The 23,168-nt window shown below is 40.7% G+C and overlaps 1 protein-coding gene and 1 long non-coding RNA gene across 11 annotated transcripts in view; one reads left to right on the forward strand and one right to left on the reverse strand.

Annotated features, from left to right (window-relative positions):
* Positions 1-23,168, reverse strand: part of ZNF385D (zinc finger protein 385D) — a 609,973-nt gene that overhangs the window by 409,240 nt on the left and 177,565 nt on the right. For both annotated transcript variants that reach the window (XM_080974820.1, XM_080974826.1), the window contains exon 6: positions 13,503-13,567. The gene's annotated coding sequence lies outside the window, so the exon portion shown is untranslated. The remainder of the gene's footprint in view (positions 1-13,502; positions 13,568-23,168) is intronic.
* On the forward strand, positions 9,424-22,232 carry LOC308459539. Of its 9 annotated transcripts, none has more exons than XR_013978093.1 (5): positions 9,424-9,565; positions 14,575-15,115; positions 15,395-15,431; positions 20,778-20,869; positions 22,099-22,232. It is a non-coding gene; the product is annotated as an uncharacterized lncRNA (long non-coding RNA). The 9 variants fall into 9 exon arrangements; XR_013978096.1 differs by lacking the exons at positions 15,395-15,431; positions 20,778-20,869 and adding exons at positions 11,284-11,444; positions 13,536-13,593 and having other exon boundaries at positions 9,426-9,565; XR_013978097.1 differs by lacking the exons at positions 15,395-15,431; positions 20,778-20,869 and adding exons at positions 9,930-10,054; positions 13,536-13,593 and having other exon boundaries at positions 9,428-9,565.

Consider the following 23,168-nt stretch of genomic DNA (forward strand, 5'->3'; position numbering starts at 1 on the left):
AATAATATTAGTTTTAATTAGGTCATAAATGTTTGTGGGAAAATATAGCATTATAAACTTTTAAAAACTTTTATGGGGAAATTGGCAACTGAATCATAGTTATGTAAATTATACTTAGTAATAAAAATGCTATGATCAACTATTGAGTTAAATAAGAAAGTGCACATGCATATCCTTCGGGATGATTAGAACAATGAGAATTATTACGATCATGAACACAATTTCAATCAAAATGTAAGTAAAGATATGCAATTTGATCCATATTAATAGTGCTCTCTAAAGTGCACAAGGAGCCTTCATGTGTTGAGCCAAACTCACTTACATGGAGAAGAAAAACAAGAGGGAAACCCTGTGCCTAAACAGGAAAATTGCTTACAAAGCTATTTCGTTCTAAAATGAGTTAGAGAGATATTTGTAAATGGGGATGCTCTGGGTAGCTTCATTTATTACAACAAAGTGAAATGGAAAGGGAGAGGAAGCTTATGATAATTGATTCTCCAGGTTGCCCTAGTAAAATATCCAGAAAGCAACTGTTCAGACTAAGATCTGCAAGCTCCTGATCCAACAATGGCTTACATGTCACATTCTCACACGCTCCATTTCTATACTACAGTGCACCAGTGCTTTGCCATCTGCAATTGCTTCCAGTGTATTTGGGGGTCCAATTCAAAGTCCTGATGTTGACCTATAAGGCCATTCATAACATGAGGACAGAGTACCTGAAAAATCACATATCTACATATGTACCTAGCCAACCATAAGATCCTCTATGGAGGCTTTTCTCCAGCAGGTGAGGGAAAGCTGGTGGCTGCTAGTGAAATGGCCTTTAAGTGGTACCACCCCATAACTTTTTGTTGGTCTTTTTTTCAAAAAAATTTTATGGTCTGGACCCCAAAGACAGGGGCTTTTGAACTTGCCCATAAATGATCTTGAGTTAGGCGTGAGTAGTTATGTGGCTAAGTTTGTTGATGACACCACATTTTTTAGGGAGGTAAAATGAGAAGGGTTTACCAGGAGTGCCAAAAGAATCTATCCAAATTGGGTGGATTGGTTTAAAATTGCAAGAGTGGTTCAACGCAAGGAAGTGATATGCAATGGGGAAAAAAAGTTTTCCCTTACTTCAGAGGTGAAATGTTGTCCTCCAGGCTTCTCTACCTGACGGAGCATCTCCACCCTCATCGTTCTGCCTGGACACTGGATTCCAGGCATCTGAGGGCCTTCTGGTGGTTCCCTCCCTATGAGATATGAAGTTACAGGGAACCAGACAGAGGGCCTTATCAGTAGTGGCACCCGCCCTGTGGAACGCTCTCCCATCAGATGTCAAGGAAATAAACAACTATTTGACTTTTAGAAGACATCTGAAAGCAGCCCTGTTTAGGGAAGTTTTTAATGTTTGATCTTTTATCGTGTTTTTAATGTTCTGTTGGCCGCTGCCCAGAGAAGCGGGGGAAACCCAGCCAGATGGGCGAGATATAAATAAGTTGTTGTTGTTGTTACTCTATCTGGCCCTCAGGATTCTCCCCAGATCACACACTCTCCTGAACCACACTGCTAACCAGCTCTGCTTTGCTTTTTCCTTAAGTGTTTTTGCCTGGCTGGAATAAGTCCCTGAACTCTAATAAAACTTCTCCCTTCCTTAGATGGAGAATACTATTTATTTAACATAATTTATATGTCACTTGATTGTAAGAAAACCTCTAAGCCAGGGGTTGGCAACATTTTTTGAGGCTTGGCTAGTCCACTCCCCGGCAGACTGGGTCGGAAGAGTGCCAGAAATAGCGTGTGCACATGCGCATGAGTGTTCCTCCATCCTGGAAGTGCGCTGGAAATAGCATATACACTTGCGTATGGGCGCTCCTCCGGGTGCACATAGAGTTGTCATATTCTGAAGAGCAAAACAAAGGACACATTTGCCGATTTCTCCTTTTAACTATGGATCACTATGATGACTTCACCCATGAAAAGAGGACATGTCCTGGAAAAAGAGGATATATGGTAACCCTACTTGAGATCACAATGGACAGCTCAAACCAGCCAATGTGAAAAATGTAAATTCCATGCAAGAGATTGTCAGGAAAGGGGTGAAATATGTCAAAGTACTACATCCAGTACTAGTTTTCAAGGCTCATTAGAAAGAACAAAAGCTACTGTGCTCATAACCTGCTTGTGGGCTTGACTGTTATGTTATGGTTCTGCAGAGAAGCCCACAACAAGGCAGATTAGTCATTTCAGCACCAAGGAGAGCTCAGTGAGCAAGTTGCTCTAACAAGGGTTAGAATGAAATAAAAAAATTCCTTCCTGTAGCACCTTAAAGACCAACTAAGTTAGTTCTTGGTATAAGCTTTCGTGTGCATGCACACTTCTTCAGATACAAGGGTTAGAATGGTCTCTGCCGGGGTTCTGCTTCTTCCATGCTTTACCTGTTTCTGGAGAACTGGAGTCTCTTAATGGGCTAACTCTCTGGTCAGATGATGGACACTTCTCCGTGGCTCCATTACAGTTTGCAAGGAGTTATATTAGCACCCCAGCACTGGGAGCACCACAGCTGCCATTTGGCATGGCTACCTGGTTGATAATTTGGGTAAGAATGTTTTGGATAACAGGGAATAAAAATGTCCCTGTGCATATGTTCTGTTACCATTCTGTTATGCAGTATAAGCCTGTATTTTTCTGGTATGTATCAACTTTCTATATATGTATTGGAAATGCTTGCAATAGACACGAAGTTTAGCTTGATAGGGCTAATATGTTAATATATCTTTAAGAAAGGAGCAACAATTAGCTCCAAGAATATGAATATGAAAATCTCAAATGGCTTTTTGAAATAAAACATGGTGTATTCCCTTTAGGCTATGTTTCCCTTTGAAAAGGGGGCTCTAAACACAAGGAAGTCTGTGAAAAACTAGACCGATATGCTCAGAGGGATTACATTAATATTAAAAGACAAGCACAGGCATCAAGCATTTTTATTTCAGTATGTTAGACAGCAATCACAAGCTTCCTTGTTTAAGACCAGGATTTATTCATTTTGAACAGAAATTGCTAATCCTGTTCAAGGAAAATCTTTTCAACATAATTTTAGAACATTTTATCATACAGAATTCTACTTTAAGTGTAAAAGAGCATATTTCTTCTTTGTTTTAAAGATTAGTTTTCTTGCATTATTCTAGTCAGTCAAAAATCACCGGGAATGATTCAGCATACATAATCCACTATGCATCTATTTGCATAACATTAAGCACAAGCCAATCATACAGTCATACCATTGGGATGAACCCAGTGGACCATCTTGAAGCAGCAGATCCTGACCTATACCAGAAATTTATACAGTGCTTTTGGGGGGCGATGCAGGGGTACGCATACCCCTAAACATTTTGTGAATCTATTTTTTTTTAAAAAAAATATTTATTAATAATTTCAAAATTACAAAAAAAAATAAAAATAAAAACCAACACTGCAATACATAAAAAGAAGAAAAAATGCAAAACATAAAAACCAATACAACAATACAGCAAAAAAGAAAATAAAAAAGGGAAAAAAGACACGAAACCCATATTACATATCTTTAACTTCCATTTGCTTGTTTCGTTGACCTCCTCACACCTCCCTTTTTGTATTCTAGTTTAATTAGTTATTTCAGCAAATTCTTTCCATCTTTCTCAATTTTTATTAGATAATTTATCTTAACAATTTAACCTATTAATTAACTCGACAGATCCTTTCCATCTTTCCCCATATTCTGTTATTCAAATTACCTTAATTTATTTAACCTTATCTTACCATAAAATACCTTAAAGCTTAAAACTTAATACTCAGTTATACATAACTCCTGATATCATTTCTGCTAGAGTCATATAGTTTCATTCCAACATTTTCCCTAATATTCATTAATTTTAGGCTAATTCCCTAAATAGAATAAATTTCTTTATAAATCTTCTTCCAATCTTCATCCAATGTCTCTTCTTCCTGGTCTCGGGTCGTGTCAGTCCTTACTGTCCATTCCATCTAGTCCATCAACCTGGAAGTCTTATGTCCGAGGCCCTTAAGTCTCTTCCATGTCCCTTCTGCAGATCTTCTTCTTCTTGTTTATACTTGCACTTTTCCTTGTCTTTTGTTGGTCTCTTTCTTAATTTCTTTCCTTTCTCATTGAGGAGTAGGTCTCTGGGGTGTTCCAACCCAAAGTTATCTCCGTCTCCCTTCATCAAACCAGCCCATTCCCCATAGTCCCACTACCCACAGTCATCAATATAATCCAAAAAATATTTACAAGCATATTTCAAAGTCTCTCCAAAGTTAAAAGCCTCCTCAGCTCCAGACTCCCCCTGGCCCACTCCAACTTCAATCTTCAAAAACAGTGGCTTATGCTCCTTTAGGGCCTTGGGCCTCTCCATTTGTATTATTTGAGGTGCAACCGCAGCCTCCTCCATTATCTTCTGCACTTGCCCAATCAATACAGGTTCCTGAGTTGGATCCTGGATGGTTTCTGTATCACTATTCACTATTTGTCCACAGTTATTGGCCACAACAGTCATCAAATCCATTTTCTCATTCATCAAATCCATCTTCTCATGCATCTGTTCCAACAAAGCACTTGTCTTGCATAAAGCAAGCACCAAAACTTCCTTCCAGCTCATATTTAGTCAAGGTCAAAAGGACTAATCCCACGATCTTAATCTCACAGCTGTGGAATCCTCAAGTAGACTGCAGCAACAATTTAGCAGGCTCCCTCTAGAGGAGACAATTTCTATTTGTATCCATCTTTTTAAGGCAAGTCCAACAAAGGAAAATTACCTTCATTTTTCAGATATTTTGTTTCTTTAGAATGCAAAAGGCAACATTGGAATCAGTTTATTTCTCTTCTTCAGCTATCTGTCAAAGTATTCCATTCACAGTCCATGAACCTCTCCAACAATTTCTGTCTCTGACACCCCGTTCCCAGGTTAGAGACGGTGGAAACTTATCTTTCTTCACTCCCTCTCCTGCAGGCGTTACACAAAGTCCCCCCCCCCTTTTCTCCTGCTTCCAAGGGGGTTTCAGTAGTTATAAATGAAGGAAATTTAGGCTTTTTTAATGACTTTCCAGGCTTTAGCTTACAAGGTTTTTGCTTTAGTCTATATACAAAAAGTGGAAGGCGGACTTCCTGTTTTGAACCTTCCCGCTTCGATGTCAAATTAAGATATTTCTTGATCCAATTTTCCGTTTCTACTCACGGGTACTTGTTTTAAATCCAATTGTCCACAGGAAAAAGTCAGCGCTCTCCGGCGATGGCTGTGCGGCTTCACTCCGTGAAAGTAGCAGTCAGTTCGCAGCACCGCACTGCTCACCCCACTTCACTCCGGAATCCCAAAAAGGGGTTCCCCGTGAGTAGGGAGGCGCTCCTGGTGCCCTGCCGAACCCCACATTCCCAGGCTTCCTACGCCTGGGATTTCTAGCGGGTCCCCACCTTCGCCGCGGCAGGAAGACCCAGTTTCCACGGAGCCAGTACCTCCGGTCGGAGGAACTCCGCCATTCGCCGATGGCGCTAGCCCGGAAGTCAACATTTTGTGAATCTAACGGGAGAAGAAACTAAAAATATATATCATTTTTTAGTTTCTTCTCTAGCACGGTGAATTGTCAGTTCCATTGCTACCCCTGAGAAATGTTTCCTGAGTCTCAGACGGAAGCAAGCGTTTAATGTATGAAGTAGGAGTTGGAATCTAGCATGGTGATTGGTCAGTTTCATTGTTAACACCTCCGGTGGCAGCTTCATTTCCTTTCCCAGAAAGGAATCGGAAAGTTGTTAGCACACACAACTTCATGCCAATGTGGAAGTTACCATGAGCTGTCAGCTGTGTAATATGAGATAATGCATGTTCTTTGTACTTTTGTCCATTTATTGTATTTATTTTCCCCAATTTGAACTATAAAATGGTGCTTTTCTTGAGTCAAAATGAGACTAAACTTTTTTTAGATAAAAAGACTGAGTTTATATACTGTAATAAGATGCTCATTGTTACTGGCTAACTGGCCTAGAAGTTAATATTTTTATCCGAAGCAACTGCCTCTTACTTCATCACTAGTTGAACAATTGCTGTGCCTGTACTTTCAATTTTCCAGTCCCATTTGCACTGCAGGTGATAGATATGATCAAAACTCATGTCTTGTTTGGCACGTTGGAAGCTGCTTATTTTATTTAAAACCATTTCTAAACTACTTAATATTTAAACATATCTAAGTAGAATACAGAAATGCAACATAAAAATAACAGATAAAATGGTATCATAAAAACACCAACACAGCATTTAAAACCAGTAAACTGCACAGTACTATGAAAACAATAATGGGGTCCAATTTTGTGGGTCAGGGAAAACCTGGGGGGAAAATATGTTTCTTTACAAGAAGCCTCCAGACAGTGGACACAATGCATCTAACTCCTACTTCCTGTCTGTCACCATTACTTTTATTATTACTTTATATCTTTTCTATTAACTGGGATAGATTGATTGAAGAATATAAACCAGGTAAATGCTGAAAGGCAGCTCTGGTGCTCCCAGTGATAAGGCTTCAGAGCAAAAGGGGGAAAAGAGAGAAGAGTGGAGAGGTATTAGAGATTCCTTCCTGGATAAAGAACAGCTAGCATTAGTGGCATGTGTCTGTCACTTTCTGATGTGCAGAACCATCCACTCCCAGTCTTCCAACTCCGGCTTGAACTATCTTATCTAGTGTAATTCTGACAATTTAATGGGAGCATCATATCATTGCTTCAGCCACCGAAATCGTTCTATGGCGTTTTCCCTCTTATCTTTAGCCTTCTCAAGGAAACGAAGAACAGGTTTGTTTTTAGAAGCCCTTACACTTCCAGAAGCACTTTTCTTCAACAGGTACCTTATTTTAAGGAGGTTAATCTGGCATTGTAAAAATACAAGAACACAAAGCACAAAATAAGGGCTGTAAATTCTGATCAGCTCAGTCGGTTGGCTAATCAAGTAAAACTTGAGCTAACAGACTAAATTATGGCTCCTAACTAAGCAGTAGGCCCCTTCACCCTATACTAAACATGAAGTATTTTTTTTCCTGTTAATATCCAAAGCTCGCATGTATTTAACACAGCTGGATGAAATTGCTGTGATCTCCCATCCACATAGCTACTGTGAGTCAATTCTCATACCACTACATTGAAATGAATGTCCATGTATATCTAAATCTGCATCTTCAACAATACTAATGGGTTTTGAATTTGTTCATCTATTATATTCGCTGTTTTTCTGAACAATATGGCTAAGGGATGGGGAACTCACAATGGTGTTGGCTATTCCCTGTATCATGTCTAAACCAGTTCAGCAGCCTACCAACTTCAGTAGGATTTACTATCACCTATATGAGATCAGAACTGAAGCATTTGTCTACTGCTAATTATTTTTTTGAATCTGCTAAAGAAAAGGAATTTCAGAATAAATGTTTGCATGTACTTCTTAACTTTTACAAATGACCCAGGTTAGAGTAAACAGATGGAATTATCCTGAATAGAACCATTATGCCTTTTGCTGATTTGGTTGTACACTGTCAATACCTCCTCCCTGATGGAGAACTGATTTTTTTTTAATCCCTTTGCTCCCAGCACTGATGCAAAATCTACAGTATATTCAGCCCTGAAATAAGAAAGCCCAGCTAAAAGACATTCTCTCTGAAATCAATATTATTTTTGTCTGCCTTTATTCTGTAGTGAACATTAATATATTATAAGCCTCATAAAGCATCAGTGAATCTAACAAGCCTAGAGCTTAGCCAACAAAAGTTGTCCTTTTTTAATGGCTTTTGAATTGGGGTGCAAGCACCACTTCCCAGTAATTGGGGGGGGGGGGAAGAGAAGTAAAAGTCGGATGTCATGTTGAGATAAACAACCACAATGTAAATATATTTTATTACATGAATATAAGATAGAAAATAATTAGGAAGGAAAGGAAAAACAAGCTGAATGGTTTAGAACCGACTCCTAAGCATGTCAACAATATTCCATTGATCATATCCTTCACTTTATGCCTACGGTGGCTGACCTTTTATGGTCTGAGGGTTGTGTTTACCCTTGCCCAAACATCAGGGTTGGTCGCATGCCAATGGTGGGGGCAGCCACCCCACACTGTCACTCACTCTTTCTCTCTCTTACACACACACACACACACACACACACACACATTTGCAGGCATAAAGCCTCCCCCACATTAAATTGATCCACTAAATAGAGAATTGTCAACCCCTCTCTGCCCATCAAAGGATCAATCTGGTGACCAGGGAGAAGGTAATTGGAGGGGGTTGTGGCCACTGCTGCTCTGTGGTCTTTGGCTGAAACTAAGTTCCACAGAAGTCATCAATATCTAAATGCAACCATAAAAGGGACAGCACAGCTCAGGCATGTCCAAAGTCCATTTCTGGGGCCCACTGGATTAAAAAAGCTCAACAATTTCAGTCCTAAAAAAAGCTCAGCAACTTTGGTCGGCCCTCACTTCATCAAATCTGGCTCTCTTTGGACAGCACTGGCATAGCCGATAGCACACAGAAGTGCTGCAGACATGGGAGTTCAACAGTATGCTTGTTGCAGAAGAAACCGCCTTATACCAAGTTGAACCATTAGTCCATCTAATTTAGTTCGATCTACAGGGTTTCAGACCAAGCTGTGCCTGATGGAGTCAGAGATGGAACCAGTGCATAGCAAGAGCTTTACGTCTGAGCCACAGTGCTCTGCAGGAAGATCTGGAGGTATGACCAAATGGGGGGCAGGAGGATGAGGAACCTGTGATCCTCCAGCACTTGTTAGACTCTAGTTCCCAGTCTCAGCCAGCATGATCAGAGATGCTCAGAGTGGTAGTGGTCTCATGCAGCTCATAAAAATGCATGAAACCACGGGGGGGGCACATATTCCTTATCCCTGAGCTAAATTATCCCCTATTGTTTTATCACCGTTACTGATTACATTTATCTGTTGCTTTATAAAAAAGAAAAAGTCTCAAACTTTCATATGATGGCCTTGCGTTGACTGTTATCAACTGCAATGTAGCTAGCCAGCCACCGTTCACCTGAAGGTTTGCAGACATATGCCTCTAAGCAATCTCAGATTATTGGATCTTCATATGGATGGGAATGGAAATACCTTCCTCACTCCTAAAGAAAGTTAATAAGAATCATACCATGGCAAGCCACAGTCCCTTTCAGAATGGCTGACCGAGGCTCTACACATTTCAAAGGATTCATATAGGGCAGGGCAACCTTTGACCCTCCAGATGTTGCAATGGTCAAGGGTGATGCGAGCTGTGGTGCAGAAACCTCTGGAGGAACAAAGGGTTGAGGCTGCATGGCCGACACATTCAGCTCTGCCCCGGCTCCTCCGCACGTCCTTACATTGCATGTGTGACGTCAGGACATTGTGACATCACAACATTGCCCCCCCCCATCACCCTTGTAAGATGGCACCTCTGATGTCACTGAGATCAATTAGACTTCTCACCAAGAGCATATTGTTGGCAGAGTGCATAAGGGGTACATCTTCCCACAACAGTGCTGACAGTTATTCTTGAATATTCTAGCAGACAAGGTTAGTAACCTTTCAAACTGGAGAAACTTTTTTTAAAATAGAGACCATTTTGAAAAACAATGAAAAATTGCCGTATAATCTGACTTCTCAGTTGATTCAATAAAAAACAACAACCACTTTTTGCCATTTTCAGGAACTGAAGGTAAATAACAAGAGGTAGTGTTATACATGAGGTGTCAACTATATTGCTTCTTTATGTAATATGCAATGGTGTCTATTTTTAGATATTTGAACATGTGCTGAATTGCTTATCAAAGGGCTTCATAAATCTTCTATATGACCGTGGCTGAGTTTTACATAAATTTCAACCAAGCCACAGCCACACTATGAAAACAGAAGCCTTACTTCTTTCATATGATTTCAGTTCAGCTCCCAAGAGCAAGATGTTTGGAACTGTAGCAAGTGATAAAGGCTATGAACTCTGGAGAATAAAAGAGGGAGGGAAACGAAAAGGGGAATCAATTTGAGGGAATCTTCCTGAAGACTAAGGTAATATCTACACCATACACTGAAAACACATTTATATTACGTTAACAGTCATGGCTCCCCCTGCTCCTGAATTATGAGAATTGTAATGGACCTCTCACAGAGCTACAATTCCCAGCATTCCTAATGATTTAAAAAACCCTTACTTATTTTTCTCAAACGTCATACAATGGGGTCAGGACTGAACAAACAGAAATGCTTGTATAGAAGAGAACCATCTGCTTAACCAGAGCCCTCTCTTCTTGGTCCACTTTTGCAATTTCCACTTCCAAAGAGAGAAGCAATTTATTAAGAAATCAGTGGCTTACTTCTTCAGCACTGGGGGGGGAGGGGAAGGAAACACAATGACAATAGCACACAAAAGTTGGAACATGTGTGCAGCTTTCTCCAAGGTGTGTGTGTCCTCTTTTGGATTCTAGACTCGTGTGGGACCTGTATTTATTTCAAGGTTTTCAGAAGCTCCCTAGATAGCATTTTAAAGGAATTCAATAGAATAAAAATATCAGCACATACTCTAGCCCAGAGAAACCCATTTGTCTTTAAACAAGGATGGCACAATTACAGCAATTAAATGCAAGCTTAATTATAGAGCTAAACTGGTTATAAATAACCAAACTTGAAGAAGAAAAGTTCTCGTGTTTCCTAATGTAGCTTCATCTCTGTAAAAAGGAGGAAAAGACCCCACAGAATCTCACAGAAAAGAAAGAGAAATGTATGTCAACAAGCGAAAAGAAAAACAAGAAAGGTGTTCACAGTTGAGCATTCACATCCCTTAGATTCAAAGGAGTATCTTCTACAAAATGCTTGTTATAGATTCATCAGCTGTTCTGTATTACAAGAGGTGACTGAAGTGTGACTTCAAAGTGAATACTCAAATATAGAACAACCAATAGAACTAATGAGATTTGAGAACTATATAATACAGTGCTACATGAGCAGTGGTGTAGTGTTATGTACACAAGCTTGGGGCTCATGAACTACTTTCCTTTTCCAGTGCAACTGCATGGAAGAGACTGGAAGCTTTCATTTCAAATTTTAACTAACCACGGTTTATCATTATGTCTAAACCCAGATGAACTGTGGTTAGATTTAAATATGATTTGGGGACAAAAGTGTGGTTTACTTTGATAACCTAAATCATGTTGATGTTTAACCCTAGTTTGTGGCCCATATGTAATAATAAATCATATTTAATTGAAAACAGAATCAAAAACATGATCTCTTCCTCACAGCTGCATTGGAAGAAGAGAGGAAAGGAAGAGTGCACCAGCGCCAAGCTCATGTACATATGAACTATATTTTTTGGTATGATTTTTCAACTAGCTGTGACAGGATCTGTCAGAATTATCAGCTAGCTCACATTTAACAATTTTGCTCACCAAAGTGTAGCAGGGTAAGTTTGTCAAATGCAAGACAAATTATGTCAATAATATTCTCATAGTCCTCTAATTTAAAAATGATAAATTGAGTCTGGCAGAAATTTATTCTGGACACATCCATGATAGTTTCTACTAATAACTGAATCGTTATCAAGATTATTTCAAACTGCTTCCATTATCATCAGTTCTAGCATCTTTCCTCGAATCAAAGCTAGATTGCCCATAATTTTGTTTCCTCTTTTCTCCCTCTTTTGAAGACTGGAAAATTTGCACAGTTTCAGTCTTGCCATCATTTTCAGTCTTGTGGTGGCACCTCACCCCTTTCCCAGTATTTTTGCAAATATTATGGTTCTGAAAGTACTTTAGTTCCCTACGATGCAATTCACCTGGCCCCAAAGTTTCAGACTCATCCAGGTAGCTAGGTATTCCTTACCACCTCGCTATCAACCTAGAACTGCAATCCTGACTCCTCCCCAGTCATACTACATTTGAAAAGCTGCACACAAATCATGTTTTGGGAGAAGACTGATGCATAATAGGAGTTGACCTGTGGTGCCTCTTCCTTGTCAACAGTTAACATTTCACCATCCATACTCCACATTAAGCCTACTGTTTCCTTCCTCTTGCTTTGAACATAGAAGAAAAGCCCTTCTTGTAACTTGCAAAATCCCTTACCAACCTCAGCTTGTTCTAAGCTTTAGCTTTCCTGGTGCTGCCTCTACAAGTACTGGCTCCTCATCTGAACTTGTCCTTGGTGTCCTCTCCTTTCTTCCATGTATTATATATGTCCTTTTTTGTTTTCTGCTCATCACTCTGCTTTTTTGTGTAACATCACTGTCATTTTAGATGTCTCCCTCTTTTTTTTGTTTTTTTTTGTTTTGTTTCTCAATGGGATTATTTGTGATTCTGCCTCCAGGAAATCAGCCTTTTTGGGCTTCTATTCCCATTAGGGTATCTAGCCATCAAATCCTACTTAGCTTTTCTCTGAGCTCCAGCTGTCCTGAAATTCAAGGAACATATTTGACTGTGCTGACCTTTCGTTTTCACTAAGATCCAGAACTCCAGCCCATTATTCCAGTCCAAAAAGTCCAACATTTTATGGGCACAGTCCCCGCAAAGTTCCCACTACTTTGAACTCATCGGCTAAAACTTCCCTATTGATTAGAATCAAGCCAAGGATAGCCAATCCCCTCACTCCTGAAAGAGAATGTTGGCAGCAAGGCATGCCAAGAATTTGTTGGAAAAACCCATTGCATAGCAGAGTTTTGTCTGCTTACAGATATCACAGTAGTGATAGGAAAACATTATTTATTGCAATAATTAGCTTGCCCTTTCCTAAGGAGCTCAAGGCTGCAAATATGATGCCTCCCACCCTCCTTCTACCACCTCATCAACCCTGAGAGAGAATAGCTGAGAGATTGTGACTTGCCCAAGGTCACCCAGTGAACATCATGGTTGAGCAGGGATTTGAACTACAGTCTTTCCGGTTCTGTTCAACACCCCATCAACAACACTACACTGGCTTATTTCTAATACAAAGAGATGCGACTCTAATGTAGGAAAACATTTTCCAGGGCATCTTTTTTAAAACTAGCATTTTAACAGTTATATAACTAGCCTAGTTTGACATGATATATTGCCATAGTTAGCTAGCTCCTCAACCGGCACAGATGCCAGAAACCTAAATGCCAGTAAATACAGGGGAACACTATTTCTAGAGCAAACAATAAGTACAAAACACCCCACCCTCTGATCCATTTAAAAAGCCTTTTATAAAAATAAGACGCATGCTTTCAACAGGCCTTGTGGGCAGCTACATCTGGTAAAAATAAACATGGCAGGATTCAGTGAAAACTTCTCCCTGGCTAAAATAGGGTTCTGAAAGATGTGGCACCTGTTTTATTAATAACAGAGAGTTGTCAAAAATTGTCCTATACAGGTAACCCCCTGGGTTCCACGAATCTTTTAAAAATGTGAACATCAGTTTAAAACGCACATCAGTTATTTCTCTAAGCATATATTTTTGTATTTCTTGCTTTCAGCAGGAGACTAATAAATATTAGATTTCTTACCGCAAAGATTCTTCTCCCTCTCTTTTACTTCAGGGACCATCTCCAGAGAGACAATGAAACTAAATCTATGAGAAAACCACAAGCATAAAATGTAAGCAGTTTTACTAGAAGAATGCCTAAAGACAGACACAAATCTTGCAGGACAGATATAACAAGTACACAAACATATTCACAGACCATTTTATACATAAGGCAGCCAGAGAAATAGGGAGCATTTTGTACATTAGAAGGTCACGGTTCTCTAATGTGGCACTACCACCAACCTGTTGCTTTTTATTTTTTTGACATTATAGATTCACCTTCTCACATAAAATGTTCATTTCTTTCTTCACTTGAGGCTGACTGAAAGGAACTGTCTCATGCAGACTTCAAAGGCAATTTATTTTGTTATTTCTATTTATTACTTGTTTTGCGGAAGCTTATAGATCTGTACAAAGTAAAACTAGCTATACTTTATGTATTTTATATTATATTTTATCTCGTGTCATTTTTGTAGGTCTGTCACAGCAGTATGATAAACTATATAACAGACTAAAAAGTTATAGGCCCATTCATCATCAAGTAATTCCAAGGAAACAACATGGATTACTTTCCTTTCCTTTTTCTTGACTAAAGTATCTCACACAGAAAAGGAATCAAAACCAGAGAAAATCTTAAGTAACAAGATACTCAGGACCCTACATTTGGGTTGGCTCCAGATGATTAGAGTAGATCAACTGAAACCAGTGGAGCTTAAGTCATGACTATTGCTTTGATTGGCTCTACTCTAACTGTGACTAACTCTGAATTCAACATTTTGTTAACATGTTATGCCCCTTAGGGGGCATGTTTCAATGCTGCAAAGTGAATACGTAGCAATTAACTTAGGGTACATTAAATAAACTGTTGGATTTACTTATTTTTCTTTCTTTCTTTTAAAGGACACTGTGTCCTTTGAATGCACGGAAGAAGTTATAGATGAGTTTGGTGACAGCAAATGATAGGCACTTCACTTGGATCTCAGGAAGCCCTGATAATAATGGGATGTGACAGGCACCCTTCAAAAAAGTAAGAGTTCTGATCTTGGTAACAGGTCAGATGAAGAATGATGGAACAGAGAAGTGCAGTCGTCACCACACCTGAAGCACTGTCAGGGCAGAAGGTTGGGTAGAACACATTTTTCGCTCCATTGTATTATTATTCCTACAACTACTTTGAACTTTGCTACCCGCCCTTTGCCAGCAGGTCCCAGAGAAGGTTACAACAATTCAAAAATTAAGAATTAAACAACAGTTAAAACAGGAAGTGGGTGGACCCTGAAAACACACATCTGAGATGTCAAAGGCCAGGGTAAATAGGTGTGTTTTCAGCATTCACTGAAACTTGCATAGTGAAGGAGCCAGACACAGCTGGTCTTGACCACAAGTGGAAGGACCCCTCTTCCTGCACCCCCACCAGCAGCAAGAGATGAGCAATAGCTGGGACAACTGAAAAGCAGGTAAAACATCTACCACCATCTCCCTGCTTTGCTTTTCTATTGCTCCCGCTGAAGAGAGAGGAGAGGTGCTTGGAGGAGGACTCCTGGACCCCACCACAACTGATCTGCAGCAGCTGGCCTGATGACAGACTTTCAGGTGGGCTGGAGAGATTATTGGGGGGTGGTTTTGGTTTTGAAGTGTATGGCCTTTGGACTAGGGAGGCGACTGAGGTTTCATTTATCTGCTAACTAGTGGGTCGGAGTATTGCTTCATTTATCATTTGACTACATTGCTAATGTTGTTTGTTACGGTTTATGGAGCTGGTGTGTTGTTTTTGTTTTCTTGAGTGTTATATGAAATGTTAATACAATATATGACCTGCCCTCCCCTCCCTTCCCCTGTGTTATTACTTATCTGCCTTTATTTGTCTTTAAGTTTCTTGGAAACTATCCGGTGACATCCAACTAATAAGGTAAATAAATGAATAAATGTAAAGTCTTTATCATGGTTTTGGATTCAAGTCATGTATGCTGCTAGCTAGCTAGCTATTGATTGATTGTGCTCCAAAAAACGTGGCCAGATACAAAACAGGACAGGACTGCTACTCCTCTGATAGATGTGTATAGTAGTAGAGAATCCCCGCTAGTCATACAAGCCATAGATGAGGACTCATGAGGAATAGTAAGGGTAGGTGGTACCAGTACTGCTTCCCCAGAGCACCCAGCATCCTCTCCCTGAGGCCGCTGCCACACTCTGCCTATTATCAGGGCCAGCACTGGCTGTTTGTTAGCTCAATATGATGGCCAGACAAAAAAAGGAGTAAAGGCTCTAATCAGGTAAAAGAAGAAATTCAGCAGGTGAAGTTTACATAACAATTCCCTCCTTTACACAACATTCACAGAGCAGGAGTCTTGTCCTCTTTTTGATCTGGCCCCTGTATATCAAGTCATTCTAGCCAAGTCCTCTTCTTGTTCTTCCCTGAGTGCCCCCTGTCATCCTAGCACAGGGTTCAGCATGCAGTTATTCAGGATGCTCTAGTCCTAGCCAGCATTTCAGAGAATAAATTTGTTATAAACACTCCCTAGCATGGACCAACTTCCCCATTCACTTTAATGAAGCTTCTCCTGCACAAGCTTTTCCTCCCACTCAATCAAAATAAATAGGGAAGGCCGGCATTTCAGGAAAGAACATTGGTGTGTAAAGGGTGTTCCGGGCTAAGATGCTGAAAATCTAGTCAGTGTTGATTTCAAGGATAAGCAAGTCTCAAACGATCCCATCTTAAGATGAAAGAGCTACCAGTTAATAGTCATTAGCTAATATGCAAAGAGGAAACAACTAAGACTGAGTTTTCTGTCTCATTTTGCCAAAGTTAGTATTAGAGTAGGCACTGGAGTTTCCTCTTAGCCCAGTGTTTGGTACAACATTAATCTCACTGTAGTGACTATGAAACAAAACAAAACCAGTAGCATACACACACACACTTTCACTCTTGATGGGAGCTAGCTCCAGAGCTCTTCTTCAGATCCCTGGGGAAGATCAAGACATAAGACTCACCAGAGTTGAACTAATGAAAACCACTGATGGCACAAATTACCCAAGGCAGTCAGCACAGAGGTCACCGCAAATAAAATGATCAAAGGTTCAGGACGATCATGCAGCTAAATAAAAATGTCACAGTGATCTGCACTGAGTAAATATGAAAAGAATGGAAGTGAATAAAAAGCTAGAAGGATTTCAGAGGCAACCTTCTGGCAATGATAGTTTGAAAAGAAGAATTGGATTTGGAAGACATTTTTCTAGTATAAGCTTTCTGCATGATCTGCTTACTTCCAGAGGAGTCTCCTCTCTGTGTCTTACACACACACACACACACACACACACACACACACTTTTACACTACAGATACTTCAGCTTGCTAAAATAAATCCTCATTTCTACAAATGTTCCATATAAGTAATCACTCAATTGCTGGCAGAAGCAGAAATCAAATGGCTTTTTCAACTAGATTTTGTTAATACATTAATAATCAGATTTCACAGTGCCGTTTACTGGTTTTGACCTCACAATGAATTATGCACAAAGAGGTCCCACTTGGCTATGGATGTCAATATTTTCAACTGCAAACCACTGCATGACCAGTAATGGAAAGTTCTGGTTGTACTCAGGGCAGGGCAGAAGTCCAGGGTCCCACATAGCAAAATGAGCAAGATCCCCCAATATTACCAAACAGCACTAATCTGATATTTTTTAAGTACCAGTCCAAGATTCCTAACGTGATGCTGCTATTTTTGTTGTTTTTAAACTGATGTTTAAGGTGTTATCTCTTCTGCTGTTTTCAATTCCATTACTTCGAAATTCTTCATTTAAAGATTTAAGATAAATAAGCAAACTTTTTAAATTAACTAATGTGCAGAGCAATCCTATACATGTGTTATGTATTCAGTGGCCTGTGTTTGCCTGAGTCTGGAATAAGGATTCTGAGCTCCTGTGTTCTGATTTGATACATGATATCCAATCACAGAACATTTCAGGATTTGGGCCTCTGCCATTGGCCCTTAAATTCTGAGTTATGATTCGCAGCTTTGAAGTTTAGACAGCCAATCACTTCGGGAATGGGAGTGGCCCAGGCCTTCAGAAATGTATTTAAGCAGTTGCTTTGCCCCTGACATCCACTTCTGTTAGTTAAATAAAGGTTCTTGTTGTTAACACTGTGTCTTGCCTCGTGGGAACCCACCTACAATTTAACATGTCTACTCAGAATTATTGAGTTCCATGGGACACCCTCCCAGCTACATGAGTATAGTGTTGCATGCTAAATAATAAAATTAGACTCTAATCCTGTGCCGTTTCCTGGGCTTAAACCCCATTAAACTCAGTGGGACTTCCTCCTGAGTAGTAGACATGTGTAGGATTGCATTGCCATATTGTTCAAGCTACTTTTGTAAAACTTGGGTTACTCTAGATTTACACCACTGGAGCAAGAAACAATATCCGATCCCCATGCATTGCTTTTCAATACTATTTTTATTCCATGACCTATTTAAGCAGTTGCCTTTGTCAGAGGAAAAAAAGCTGTTGCTGTTAACACTGAACTATGCATTTCACTGTCACCTTCTGCATTCTTGACAGATGATTCCATAAATGAGAAAGAAAGAAATAAAAAAAAACCTGAGGACAAACAAATAGAGGATTTGTTGCATCTCATAGCATTGCCCGTTCAGCCTGAGAAATAGTCAATGTCACCACTCTGCCTTTCTTACTTACTTAAAACATTGCCATTCCGTCTCTTCACCAGACTCTCAGGGCGGAATATGTATTAAAAGTCTCAGCAATATATAAAATAAAAATTTTTAGTTAATGAAAAATACACCAGTATACAGAATGTCCATCTGTCCCAGTGCCATCCTAGCTATCTGATCAGCCATTGCAATTCCCCAAAGCCCCATGATCTGGAACACACCAAAACCAAAACAGAAGGGAAATGTAGGGAGCCATGATGGTAAAGTGCTTTAAACGGTGCAGGTGTAGCTGGCTTCAATGAAGAAAAGGCCAGCAGCCCTTCCCTCTGGCAAGCTAACAACATGATCCAGAGAGCAGTGGTGGTATCAGGGCAGGACTCAGATGCAGAAGTCCAAACGCCTCACTCCGCAGAATAAGCAGCAGGGCTGGCTTGTGACATTTTGAAATGAATGAAGTAAAGTGCATGGCCATCTAAAGGTGTTTGTGTGTCCCCAAAAGACTGTTATGCCCAGAGTCTAAAACTACCCGCACCACTGCCAGAGAATGAGGTATATGTGTCCTGATGTCCGGAGATCACGAATGCTAGCACCTTACAATCCTATGCACCCTGTCCTGGAATATGACTCATTGACTCATATAGTAGGGCTTACTTCTGAACAAAAATACATAGGATTTCCATGTAGAACCGGCCCTATCATTAGGCAAAGTAAGGCCGCTGATTTGCACTTTCATGAATGGGACCAAATGGTTAGATTTTTGTCTATCATCACCATCATTATTAATACTCTAGTACTATAATGAATAGGATGCGGGTGGCGCTGTGGTCTAAACCACTGAGCCTAGGGCTTGCCGATCAGAAGGTTGGCGGTTCGAATCCCCATGACGGGGTGAGCTCCTGTTGCTCGGTCCCTGCTCCTGCCAACCTAGCAGTTCGAAAACATGTCAAAGTGCAAGTAGATAAATAGGTACCGCTCCGGCGGGAAGGTAAATGGTGTTTCCGTGCACTGCTCTGGTTTCGCCAGAAGTGGCTTAGTCATGCTGGCCACATGACCCGGAAAAACTGTCTGCGGACAAACACCGGCTCCCTCGGCCAGTAAAGCGAGATGAGTGCCGCAACCCCAGAGTTGTCCATGACTGGACCTAACGCTCAGGGGTACCTTTACCTTACTATAATGAAAAATTTAACTTAAATGGCCTTGGATACTATGCACCACAGCTTGGATGGGGAAGCGCCATTTCCTGCTCCCCCTCCAGCAGCAACAAATCTTTGGTTACTTCTGGTCATTGCTCTGTCAGATTTAGTCCCATCTCCCACCCATCAAAACACAATATTAATAGTCCCTCAGGGCTGTTATGGGGGTGAACGTTCTGATTATGACTACATAGCAGGTTGCACATTAAAGTGTGATACAGTTATTAAAATCAAACATGTGGTCGTAACACAAGGTGAAGAAAACCATTTTATCTTTTGAAATTTCTAAAATGAAATAGTCTGGCTACTGATAGTCTCAGAACATCTAAAGCATAGAAACATCTGAAGCAAACTGAAGCCTCAATGAGTTCTGTATTGATTTTGCGTGTCAATGCTCAAACAAATGCTTGTTTTTGTCCGGGAGTAGGGTTTATTAAATGGGCACACGCTGTGTCTTAGACACTGAATTATAGGCAGGTTCCTTGTTTGCCCAGCTCCTATGATTTTACTTAGGTTTTCAAAAACAAACAATATTTGTTGTTGATTTAGAATGAACAATAGTGTAGATCAAACATATTGACAGAACAGGAGCCAGAAACGTACATTTTTAAATGACAAAGGTTCATGTTAACTTTGCAAACTTTGCCCAGTGTAAATGGGATGCCGACTTCCTGCAAATATGGTTTGCAATTTGCACATAGAGAGGCAAACTCCAGAAAGCAGGATCATTCCCCATTACTCCTCTCCATGCCCACATATGTCCCCCAATGCAATCTCAGTCCTAACTGTGAATTAGTGCTTCATCTACACAGAAGCTAACCAGAGTTCTTCTCCTAGGGTGCAGTACTAACCTTGGTCGCTGCCCATTGAGGCTTAATGGAGTAGTGAGGAGACCCCTGTATTCACAGTCCTGCCAGCCAGGGCAGAAGGTGGAACAGCAGGCAGATCACTATGTCACCTGGGATCCAGTCCAGATCATGTTTGGCAGGTGGAAGGGGCAGGTGATGCTGTCATTACTCCACAGGTGTAGGTCCGTGGAGGTCAGCAAAATTGGACACCTCTGCCCAATCCACACATATACCAGAGTATAGGGGGTTTGGATTTCTCAGCTGAACAAGGATTCAGGTAGAATAGGATATCCTCACATGGCTTCAGTAAATATTATTCTTCTTGTGGAGAAAAGGTAGAAAATATATGCCTAAAGTGACAGCTACAGATTCATGTAGGGCACATTATCTGCAATGATCTCCACATGTACGCACACAGAGGTACATTTGTGCAAATTCTGATCAACAAATTCTGACCTTGTCCTACGCAACAATTTGCTGTTCTATATTAAACAGTTTTGCTAGATGCCCATTTTGTTATTTCTCTTTCCTTTGGCAGCTCTGATTGCTTCAGAGTTTAGGCAAAGAATTTCAAATGAAGTTGTTACACGATACATCAAATACATTCTCCACATTTCCCGCAATTGACAGGTACTGCAGCAAATTTCCCATTGTGAAAGCCTCATAAACCAAACAGATTATTCCATTTCTTCAAGTCATTTTGAAAGAACCAAATGACTGGAGCTATTTAGATGCTATTTTGTATTGTGAGTCTCCATCCCCCCCCTGCCCCCCGCCTCGCCTCACCCCGCATCCACTTTTGTTGTTGTTTCATATAGCGGTAAAGAAACATACTGGGGGAAGGGAGAGAGAGAAAGGTGGCCTTTTATGTGCAGATGCTGGATTACAAATTCATTTTGGCACTCCTCTCAGCTATAATCAGTGCGAGAACATTGTCATTCGGAGTGCAACATTCAACTGGATGAACATATATGCCTATCTGCTGCCACTTTCATCTACAGTACAGGGTGGCATGAGAGGCATAAGAATGGTCTACAGTGGGACCTCAGGTTAAGAACTGAATTTGTTCTGGAGGTCCATTCTTAACCTGAAACTGTTCTTAACCTGAGGTACCACTTTAGCTAATGGGGCCTCCTGCTGCCACCGCGCCATTTCTGTTCTCATCCTGAAGCAAAGTTCTTAACCCGAGATACTACTTCTGGGTTAGCGGAGTCTGTAACCTGAAGAGTCTGTAACCCGAGGTACCACTGTATTGCGTTTCCACAAGCAGAACAGGAAGGCACCAATCCTCTCCATTGTTTGTCCCAGTATTTAATATTACAAAGTACACAGAATGCCAGCATAGCATTGTCTAGTTCCCTACAGATGTCACGGCACTATAGCTCCCATTATCCATGACCAATGACCATACTGGGTGCGGCTGATGGGAGCTGGAGTTCAATAAAATCTGGAGGCACCACCTTCTCTACCCCTCCCGTGTGAATGTATCAGATGACCTTTGGCCAGTCACTATCTCCTAGCTTAACTCACCTCACAAGTTAGTTGTGAGGATACAATTGGGTGGAAGGCGAACCACAGACACCTCCTTAAGCACCTTGTTATAAGTAAGTATATTTGCTCTCCTCCAGTCTAATGTACTTCACAGTGCTAATGTGCTTCAGCTCGGTTTTCAGCATTCTTAAGGTTGTGGGGAGAGCCAATTCATATTCCAAATTCTTTTCTGGCTCGAACCAATTTTCATATACTAGCAGGGCCATCAACAATCCTTTGCATTGCAGAAAAGTATATAAACAGCTGAACTTAAAACCACCGAAAGATGAGTTCCAATGTTTACAAAACGATTCTGTTTTTGTTAACAGGGGACGCTGGGGACTCGCTGACATACCATTCCCATAATGTCCAAGGAGCAGCGTTATTTGAGACGAGACTGAGTTGACGTGACCATGTAGAAAAGTATTAAATTGTGACCTTTCTATGGTCAGATTTAAGAACACTGATCAGGTTAATCCATCAATGGTAACTAAATCTTACAGATATGAACGGCAACATTCCTCTCCAAAGTTTCCTCGCTGAGATTTCTCATCTGCCCAGTTGTCTGGCTCTGTAATATACTTCCTGGTTGCTTTTTAAGATGGGACGAGTGGCTGTGACAAAGCCTTGGCAATAGGCAGTGCTAGCAGGATGGGAGTCGCCATGTGCGTTAGGATGATCGGGGTCAGATCTAGTTCACAGAACTAGGGCTGGTTCAAATCCAAGGAAATCATCATAGAATCTCTAGAGATGCCCCAAGAGACTTCAGATATAAACAGATGCATCTATTAATGGCTAGCAAAGATTAGGCAAGCAGGAAGTGGAGTAGAAAGTAAGAGATTGAACACTTACAATAAGATACATGAAATAAGGCACATAATGCATTTCCGCTGCTGAAATGGGGCTGGTTTGTTTCCTGCATGGCACATAACAAACACAGGTATTTCTGAGCTCTTCTATGAATGAGCAGCACATTTAAAGGACATTTATACCGCCAACATGCCCTTCCCACGAAGAACCCCAGGAACCCCTCATAGAGCTACAATTCCCAGCACCTGTACCAATCTACAGTTCCCAGGATTCTTTGAGGAGAACCATGTGCTTTAGATGTACAGTGTGGATGTGACCTAAGTATCATTAATAAAATAAATTAAAAATGCAAGCCTATGGCAGACTTGCAGAGCCGGGACATACTTTAAGGGGGGGGGGGGCGTGAAAGATGGTTGATACCAATAGCTAGTCAATCAGAAACAGCAAAGTGGTTTGGGGGAAAGACAAACTGCAAGCTTGGCTGCAGACAGACTCGCTGGGTGGACTGAAGCACTCCTTCTCTCCCAGTTTTTCTTCTGTGAAGGCAACTAGGAAAGGCAGAAATATATAGCCATAATAGATAAAACAT

Source organism: Podarcis pityusensis (assembly GCF_964106645.2).
Source record: "Podarcis pityusensis genome assembly, chromosome: 12".
NCBI classification, from domain to species: Eukaryota; Metazoa; Chordata; class Lepidosauria; order Squamata; family Lacertidae; genus Podarcis; species Podarcis pityusensis.